Here is a 10913-nt window from a genome sequence, read left to right as displayed (position 1 = left end):
TTCATCAGAAATTGGTTTGAGTTTGTTTTAAATTAGAATTTAAATTTACTTTATAAATTTAACTGTATATTTGAAATTAGAATGCGTGGTTATGCTGTAGGTCATAAATTCAAACTCCCATGAGCACCAGCTTGTTTAGACTCTATTGTCATTCTTGTTGTTCAAACTGTACTATATGAGAATTTTCATTTTGAAATTGCATAAATAGGATTATACTTTATTCTCTAGAAATGGTGCAAAATGAATATTTAGAGGGAGGTGAATGAGAGTGGTGGGGAGAAAGGTGAAGAAAGATGGTGGAAAGTAGGATGACAAATAAACTTGCCCCGTAGGTATTGTTTGAATCCGTTCCTGTTTTGACGGAGAATCTCCAACTTTTTCAATTGGGTATGGGGATGTACATATCCATCACGTCCCCGTCCCCATACCTGCCAAAATACTCGTCCCGTTCAATTTAGTACCCAAATTTGAAATTGTGCATCAATGTACTATTAAACGGTGTTTGCAAAAACTTAACGGAGTGTACTACATTGATGTACAATTTCGAATTTGGGTACTAAATTGAAGCAAACTTAAAAATAGGTACCATTTTGAAATTTTGGAACCAAGCTGGGTATGTTCCGAGTAATTAAGCCTTAACAAAAATTATCAACTAGAATTCATTAATGTTTGCAAATTTAACATATGTTTTGGTTTTTATGAAATTTTATTTGTATTCTAATTTGAAATGTATACAATTATAATATAAATTATTTATAAATATTTTATATCAAAGAAACAATTGTCCTCTTAATATTGAATATTTGATAATATTATGTTTTTTGCTACAATTTTTTATTATTTTATACAAGTTAATTAATTAATATTAAAACAGTAGGAAAACGAGTACAAGTATATACTCGTTACTCGGTGGGGATGGGGATGAGACAAAAATTTGATACTCATTGGATTTGGTTATGTGGATTAATTTTTTTCGATAGGGATGGTATGGGATAGCGAAACTCATTTTCGTCCCGCCCTGTTGCCATCCCTAGTGGGAAGTGAAGTAGGTGTAGAGGAAGGTGGTGGGAGGTGAGAAAGGTAGAGGGAGAGAAAAAAAAAACAGAACCAAATTTTGACATATGATACTTCTAAACAACGTTAACGTCAATTTAACAAAAGAGACCGAATTAACTCTAACAAATATTATCATTCAATTGAGTCAAAAAAGAAAATAAAGGGACCTTAGTGAATCATAGGCCTAAGAAGAAAACCAAATTACTAATTAAACCAAACAAAAATGTATGCATTCTTGTATACATAATAAGTTTTACGCAAGAGCTCTTGAAAGGAAAATTATTTTTGATGAGGAAAACAATAACACAAACAATATACCAGAGAATGCAGCGGATATAATTTCCCCTAACTTGCAAGAATCTATGAGGAGCAATAATCAAAGAGTAGCAATTATAAATCACCAAAAGCACAAATAAAGGCACCGAGATTTTTAACGTGGAAAACCCCTCAAATCAAGGGTAAAAACCACGAGTCGTCCAGACCAAAGAAATAGCTCCATTATGATCAACAAGAGTACAAAAGAGTCTCAATCAATAGAACAAATTAGTGCCAACACCCAACCAAATAACAAAGCAACAAAGCTTTCAAAATAGAGAAGAACAAGAGAGGAAAACCTATAATATCACTGCTGCAGTGCGAAATTCATATCTCCCAACTCAGATCTCGTATCAAAGATCCGACCAGTCCGAATGAAGAGCAATGAGTTTCGAACCTGCTGTAAAAATTTCAGCCCGATCCAACGGTGAACGAATCCGCAGCGTCGATTCTACTGTGACAGCTTTGTGAAAAATGTGAACAAAATTTTCCCTCTACCTCTCCCTCTATGTGTTAGGGCTTTCAGTGTGTTCTGACTCTATTGTTCTGCCTCTCTCTTTATTTTATAGCCCCCTCTCCACTAGGTTAAATGAGACATGGGCTTCTCAAGTTTTGGGCCTTTTCTCCACATAGGAAGGGAGCCCAATACCCAACAAATCTCCCCCTCACAACTATGTGGAGATAACCGCCAAACCGGCGATCTCACAACAAACTTCAAACTTCCCTTTTGGCAATGCTTTAGTCATCATATCAGCACCATTATCATCTGTATGAACTTTTTCCAACTCGAACAACTTAGCATCCAAGGCATCACGTATCCAATGATACCTCACATCAATATGTTTGGATCTAGAATGAAAAGTTGGATTCTTACCAAGATGGATAACACTTTGGCTATCAACGAACAATGAATAGTTATCTTGCCTAAAACCAAGCTCCTGCAAGAATTTCTTCAACCATAACAACTCCTTGCATGCTTCAGTAATAACAATGAACTTTGCCTCTTCAAAACACTCAGGTTCTCCACCGTCAGTCAAGGTTATGTACTCATCACAAGAATACCTTGTAGAAGGTTGTTTCTGTCTATTAGACCTCCTGAGTTGGACTTGAGGTGATTCAGGTATATCACCAAGATCATCATCAACATCATGTTCCTTTTGAGCATCATCAATTGGAACCTCTACTCCACTTCCAAACTGTTGATCATCAACATCACCATGTTGCTCATTGTCTTGAGCTTCCGTTTCAACATTCTCCAAATTGTGAGCGGGCAACCTCATCGGATTACCATCAATGAGATTACTATCTTTCTCGGGTGTGGTCTTCTCCACCTTATCAATGTCTTCAATGGTCTGGTCTTCCATGAATTGTACATCACGGCTTCTAATAAGCTTCTTCTCAACAGGATCATAAAACCTGTAGCCAAATTCATCCTCACCATAGCCAATAAAGATACATTGCCTTGTCTTTTTATCTAACTTGGATCTTTCATCCTTAGGAACATGAACAAATGCCCTGCAACCAAAGACACGCAAATGATCATAGCTAACATTCTTACCAAACCAAATTTTGTCTGGCACCTCAGTATTCAAAGCAACTGCGGGACTGAGATTAATAACATGCACAGCTGCAAGCAATGCCTCTCCCCAAAAGTGCTTAGGCAACTTTGCTTCCGAAAGCATACATGTAACCCTTTCAACCAAGGTCTTATTCATCCTCTCTGCTAGACCATTCAACTGAGGAGTTTTAGGGGGAGTCTTCTCGTGTCTAATACCATGCTGCTTGCAATAAACATCAAAAGGTCCACGGTACTCACCACCATTATCACTACGGGTGCATTTCAGCTTCTTGCCTGATTGCCTCTCAACCATAGCATGAAATTCCTTGAACTTTTCAAGTACTTGATCTTTCCGCTAAAGAGCATAGACCCATAGCTTCCTGGAACAATCATCAATAAAAGTAACAAAGTAAAGTGCACCACTAAATGACTTTACCTTTAATGGGCCACAAACATCATAATGCACCAATTCAAGCAATTCTGACTTCCTTGAGGGAATATGCTTCTTAAAAGATACTCTGGTTTGTTTACCAGCCATGCAATGAGAACATTTCTCCAATTCTGCATTTCTCAATCCCATAAGCACATCCTTTTTAGCTAAGCAGTTAAGCCCTTTTTCACTTATATGACCAAGCCTCTGGTGCCACAAAGATGCCTCCATATACATAGCATTCACATTGTCTTTAGCAACCAAAGCTTTAGTCTAGTACAATTTAGATTGTTTCTCCCCTCTGGCCATAACCAAGTTACCTTTAGTGAGCTTCCATTTACTAGAACCAAAGTGATTGTCATAACCACAATCATCAAGCAACTGCACAAAGATTAAATTAAAACGGACATCCGGAGCATGTTTGACTCCTTTAAGCAACAACTGCACTCCCATGTTGGTTTGCATGCAAACATCACCAACACCAATCACTTTAGACTCACCATCATTACCCATCTTCAACACTCCAAAATCACCAGAAGTGTAAGATGTGAAGAACTCCTTCCTAGGTGTAACATGCAGTGTAGCACCACTATCAATAATTCACATGCTCTCATCAGATACAAGATTAACGGACTCAAAGTCACGAAGAAGAACAAGATCATCATCTGTAGCAGTAGTGACATGATCATCATCATCATGGTCATTCTCTCTCTGTTTGCCCTTCTTGTCTCTGTTCTCCTTTTTCCACTTAAAACAATATTTCTGAATGTGCCCAGTTTTATGACAAAAATGGCACTCTAAATTCTTGTATCTTGACTTGGACTTGCTCCTACTCTTCTCTCTACCACCTTTATGTTCCTTTTTCTGACTTCTCCCCTAGCTTCTGTAACAAGCATCTCAGACTGAGATGAAGAACCATGTGCCTTCCTTCTTATCTCTTCATTAAGAGCACCGCTTTTTGCCATCTGAAAAGAAACAACACCATTCGAGGCAGAGTTCGTAATTGAAACCCGAAATACCTCCCAAGACTTTGGTAGAGTATTAAGCAACCATAATCCCATAACTTCGTCATCAAACTTTATGCCCATTCCTGACAATTGATCTAGGAGCCCTTGAAACTCATTTAAGTGATCAAAAATAGAAGAATTCTCCCTATACCTCAAATTCATCAAGCAATTTAACAAATACAATTTATTATTACCCGACTTAGAAGCATACAAAGACTCAATCTTCTCCCACAAAGCTCTGGCATGTGTCTCATTAGCAATATGATTATAAACATTATCTTCAACGTATTGTCGAATAAAACCACATACCTGTTGGTGCTCAAAGTCCCATTCTTCTTCAGACATAGAATCTGGCTTCTGTGTAGTAAAGACCGGAAGATGCAATTTCTTGACAAATAATAAATCTTTCATCTTGCCCTTCCACAAATGATAATTTGTACCATTCAAAGCAACCATCTTTGCATTTGCCTCCATCATTCAAACAAGTAAATATAGCCCAACCAAGAGCTCCGATGCCACTCTGATGGGGAAAACAATAACACAAACAATATACCAGAGAATGCAGCGGATATAATTTCCCCTAACTTGCAAGAATCTATGAGGAGCAATAATCAAAGAGCAGCAATAATAAATCACCAAAAGCACAAATAAAGGCACCAAGATTTTTAACGTGGAAAACCCCTCAAATCAAGGGTAAAAACCACGAGTCGTCCAGACCAAAGAAATAGCTCCACTATGATCAACAAGAGTACAAAAGAGTCTCAATCAATAGAACAAATTAGTGCCAACACCCAACCAAATAACAAAGCAACAAAGCTTTCAAAATAGAGAAGAACAAGAGAGGAAAACCTATAATATCACTGCTGCAGTGAGAAATTAATATCTCCCAACTCAGATCTCGTATCAAAGATCCGACCGGTCAGAACGAAGAAAAATGAGTTCCGAACCTGATGTAAAAATTTCAGCCCGATCCAACGGTGAACGAATCCGCAACGCCGATTCTACTGTGACAACTCTGTGAAAAACGTGAACAGAATTTTCCCTCTATCTCTCCCTCTATGTGTTAGGGCTTTCAGTGTGTTCTGACTCTATTGTTCTGCCTCTCTCTTTATTTTATAGTCCCCTCTCCACTAGGTTAAATGAGACATGGACTTTTCAAGTTTTGGGCCTTTTCTCCACATAGGAAGGGAGCCCAATACCCAACAATTTTTTACCTAGGAAGAAATTCACTCATGAAAATTTCATTAATAGAGAATGGAGCTGAACCAATCATAGATTGACTAGAACTTGATTCTTGCAAAAGTCCTTGTCGATCCATTCTACCAAATGCAAGTTCTCGGGGACTTGGCAATTCAATTAAGTAACTGCTAATATATGAAACAATTGTTGCCATTGTTGGTCTAGCATTGGAATTTGGTTGAACACTTAATAAACCAATTTGAATGCATCTATTCACTTCAATTTCGGAAACATTTTCTTTAATACTTGGGTCTAGTAGGTCAAGTGTTGCATGATCATTCCATTGCCTCCAAACCTATAATAATTTTTCAAATTAAAATTCAAGTGAGTACATAACTTTTAATTGAATCAATTCCAATAATAATTAGAAATGTAACATACAAGAAATTAAGTATAATACATATAAACCAAATTACAATTTTTAATAATATACTCACAGTTTAAGAGGCCACAAGCAATTCGATTGGATTCATACGAACTTGCATTCTTTTTACCAGTAATGATCTCAAGAACCATAACTCCAAAACTAAAAACATCTGATTTGTTAGAAAATCGTCCAAGGATTAAATATTTTGGAGACATATAACCACTACAAAAGAAAATGTTAGTTTAGTAAAAACGATATTTTGCAAAGATGTAAAGAAACTAAAATATAAAGAAATAATATTGTTCCAGACTTACTATGTTCCGGCGACATTGAGTGTACTCCCTTGATCTTGATTTATTTCAACAATTCTAACCAAACCAAAATTTGAAATTTTTGAAATCATATTTTCATCTAATAAAATGTTACTAGGCTTAAGATCTCGATGTATGACTTTGAGTGTAGAATGTTCATGTAAATAAAGAATTCCACGAGCAATGCCACCTATAATATTGTAACATTGATACCAACTTAACAACTTTGATCTTTGGGAATATGCAAGTTTAATTGATAAACATAAAAGTGAATCATATTTTAGAGTGTATAAATCGAGTTTGCTAAACATAAATTAAGGTATTCAAGTGTCATACCAAATAAAAAGTAATCAAGACTCTTGTTTGGAACATATTCATAAATTAGTATTTTATCGTATTCTTCAAGACAAAAGCCAATAAATTCCACAAGATTTATGTGCTGAAGTTTAGCTATCGATAAAACTTCATTTTTGAACTCATTTTCTCCTTGTCTAGAACTTATTGAAAGTCATTTTACTGCTATTTGTCTTCCATCAAGAACACCCTAAAAGAAAAAAAATCATTATTCATGTGAACAATAACCAGGATGTTGTAAGTACATGATACAATTCTTACCTTGTAAACTTCTCCAAATCCACCTCTACCAATTCTATTCTCATGTGAAAAGTTGTTGGTTGCGGCCTCAATTAGAGTTAACTTGAATTGTAATGGTTCTAAAGCCACACTTTCATGACCAACTGTATCAAATATATATGAATTAATTAATTTAAATGAATAAATTTCATATAACTTAAAATGCATAGATTTTACATATTTTTCTTAGTACTTACATTGTTCTCTAAGAATTGTTTTAACATTTTTTCTTCTTTTTCTCTTCGTCAAATAGTAGTTTATCAAATAGTAGCATAAAGATAGGGTGAGCAAAATAATCGTCGGTACAATAATAAAAATCGTTGTACGAGACTGGCCTTTTTGCTTTTCTGCAAAACAATCAACATAAGTTAATCACACAAATTAGTAAGAATAATTAATAATGACAAGTCGTAATATATCGATAAAGTGGTTTTCACCTCCAAACTGAATTTTTTTTTTCAGAAACTTTCTTGACAAAATTTTTATAAATAGAATTAAATAGATTAATTTTTTTATTTTTTAATCAAAATAAAGTAATAAAATAATATCTTTTTTATTTAAAAAATAATTTATCAAAATTTATTAAAATTTTGTATCTCAAAATATCACTATCCATTAACAAATTAAATTATATGATAGGACATGTCGTGCTTGGACGCCATCTAAAATAAAATTGTTGTGTATGAAGATGATTTATGTTGTGATGACTTATTTGTAATTTTATTAAACTAAAATTGTTATAATTGATGACGGTTCTATAATAATTGTATTGATCTCGAGACGTTATCATTTATGATTGACTTTATTTTTGTTAATTTAAGAAATTATCATCATACATGACCACTTTATTTTAAATATCGTTTACACTTTACATAACTTGTCCTTATCATGTAATTTATTATTAAACTTTTCCATTTTTTAATTAACGGAGAAGTTGTCCATTCCAGTAAAAAAACCTGAACTTCAGAAATTATGATAATTTAAAATTTGAAGGGAAATAATGATTGAATTAAAATAAAAAGGTTAAATTATTCAATTAGACCCAAATTTCGTATGAAAATTTGAATTTGGTCCCTTAATTTGAAAAAGTGTTAAATAGGTCCCTAATTTTGATAAGTTGTCTCAATGAAGTCCCTTCCGTTAAAATGGCAGAAACGGCGTTAAGAGTACAGTGACGTGGAAATGGTAGACGGAACTGAACAGTGAAGTGGCATATTAAATGTGGTACACGTGGAATTTTGAAATGCTTTAATAAATAATTATTTTGTGAAAACTGTGTGGAAAGTTATTAAATGTTGTAATAGTGGGTGGTGGGAAGCTGAAAATTGAAGAAATAGGTGGTGGGAAGCTGAAAATTGAAGAAATGGGTTGTGATGGGAAGCTGAGTATAAAGAATGTTGAAGAAATGGGTTGTGGTGGGAATAAGAATGTAGAAAAGACTACTGCAGTGAGGTTTGTGGTGGCAGAAGAAATGGAGAAATATGAAGTCAATTGAAAACACTACTGCTGAGGTCTATGGTGGAATTGCCCTGTAATTCCAGTATTTGAAAGGTCTAAAAACCGGAGATGCATTAGATCGCCTATAGTTTCAGGTACCTCTTTAAGGTTAACACAACCACAAAAAGATAAAACGTGTAAGCACTTCAACTTAAATATCAACTCAAGCGTCAAAGTCTCACAATACCAAGACCAATAAGATATCCTAGTTACAGGCAAAAATGTCCATAGCCTTATTGCATCATATATATTCTCGTACTCATTACATGATACTCCGTAGTCATCAACAAATGAAATGTGGCGTGTTTCCTTCAATGTTCTCTTTGCTCTATCAACTCCAAACCTGAAACATATGTCACCAGAAATATATTTTGCCAAATCATTAAGAAGGTCGTGCATGACAAAACATGATTTCAAGCCTCCGCTGGATTGTTGAAAGAAGCACCTTGATAATAGAACACTATGATTCCACTACGAACACTATGATTCCAGTTGTTCGAAAGCTAACTTTCCAGCACAAAGATCCCACACTCTCGCGATGCTTCTGCGAACCACTCCTTCGTCCAATTTCAAAAGACGCAGGAAAACCCTAGACGAACCCTGAAGCCCCAATTTTGTCAATGCCCTTTCTGTTTTATTACAGCCCTTTCTGTTTTATTACATCTTAATTACAGCATTTAGTAAATTCCAACAGCGTTTTTGGAAAAAAAAATTATTATAGCATTTAATAACTTTCCACACAGTTTTCACAAAATAATTATTTATTAAAGCATTTCAAAATTCCACGTGTACCACATTTAATATGCCACTTCACTGTTCAGTTCCGTCTACCATTTCCACGTCACTGTGCTCTTAACGGCGTTTCTGCCATTTTAACGGAAGGGACCTCATTGAGACAACTTATCAAAATTAGGGACCTATTTAATACTTTTTCAAATTGAGAGACCAAATTCAAATTTTCATACGAAATTTGGGACCAATTGAATAATTTAACCAAATAAAAAGGAATAATAAACGGCTGAAAAAGAAGTATTACGGAATGTGGTTTACCTTGAAGAGATGATGGAGCAGGCCGTTGAGGTGGGTCAGCATGAGCTCTGTAAAACGGGAATAATTGAAACCTGATATTGCAGCTTGGATATAGAATTCTTCCATTTATATCTGTGAGACAGCCCACACAGTCGTCACTGGACAAATCCTGCGTACACTGTTCATCATTCAATGCTGTTGATTCAGTCACATATTTCACCGTGGTTTTGTTGAAGCCGGTTTCAGTGGTAGCATTATTAGATAATATCCATAGGAGCGTTTTGAGGTTGGATTGGAAGACAGTGCCGGCAATTGTGTCTTTGGAGCAATTTAGGTATACATAGTCAACGAGGTCGGTGAGGTTCCTATAATCTGTGTCAGCAGTTGCAAAACTGAGGAAGCTAAGGCAGACAAATCCATAGGAAGCCAGGGCCATGGTTTGTTAGTGTCTCTGCCAATGTCACAGTTACGGTGACTTGTGTGCATAAGATGGTGAGAACCTGTTCCACAAATACTTTTAATTCATCGTTCCACAATAATGAATGGATAGCTATTTTTGTCATTCAATTAAGAGGTGGTCAAAAGTTGATCAACAAAATGTGTGTCACGTGTTTGATGCTAATCACATTGATTGGATAAGCAACACGTATGCTTTCTTCAAATCACTTAATCATGTATAATACCTAAGAATGATATTTTACTATTAAATTTTGATAATTTTATCTTATAATATTAAGTGACATTTTTTAAGTGATTTAGAAATATTAAGAATGAAAAAATAAAAAAAATATCACTTAAAATTATAAAAAAAGTTGTCAAAATTTATTAGTCAAAAATATCATTCTTCTTTTAAAAAATCACCACTTTACACTTAACTTTAATATATATATATATATATATATATATACACTAGTATTTTAAGTTTAAAAAAAAAGAGTATAATCAAATTATATATATGGGTTATCAAGTGAGTAACTTCTTTTTTTAGGAATCTCCTTTTTCGAGAACCAGTACTGAAAATAACAAGATAGAAAGAAAAAGGAAAGAGAGGTGACGAGGGAAAAAAAGACAAAGAAGATAAAGAGAGGTAACAGAGAGGGAAAAAAAGACAAAGAAGATATATAAAAATCCAAAATATATTTAGAAAATATAAATTTGGATTTATTTTCATTCCAATTATTTGAATTTTGGTTGGATATTTAAAATTCAAGTCATGCACATCTATGATATTGTTTATGTAGTAAGGAGAGGAGATTAAGTATATTGTTTAGAATATTTTGTACATTATATTATTTAAAATATACTTTTGTATTTAAAAATATATTTTAAATTGTATATATATAATTTAAAATAAATTTTTGAATTGTATAATCTTAAATATAATTTTGAATTCTAAACTCACAATCCAAAATAGACTTTCAAATTATTCAATACAAAATAAAATATTTTTTAAACACTTTACATTTTTTTT

General features: G+C 34.1%; 1 pseudogene; it reads right to left on the bottom strand.

Annotated features, from left to right (window-relative positions):
- Positions 1–5576: 5576 nt before the first annotated feature.
- On the bottom strand, positions 5577–9878 carry LOC114175447 (annotated as a pseudogene).
- Between the last annotated feature and the right edge of the window lie 1035 nt (positions 9879–10913).

The sequence above is a fragment of the Vigna unguiculata genome, chromosome 3 (assembly GCF_004118075.2).
Source record: "Vigna unguiculata cultivar IT97K-499-35 chromosome 3, ASM411807v1, whole genome shotgun sequence".
Lineage (NCBI taxonomy): Eukaryota > Viridiplantae > Streptophyta > Magnoliopsida > Fabales > Fabaceae > Vigna > Vigna unguiculata.
Note: the sequence above shows the minus strand (reverse complement) of the source record. Positions and strands in the feature narration are given on the sequence as shown.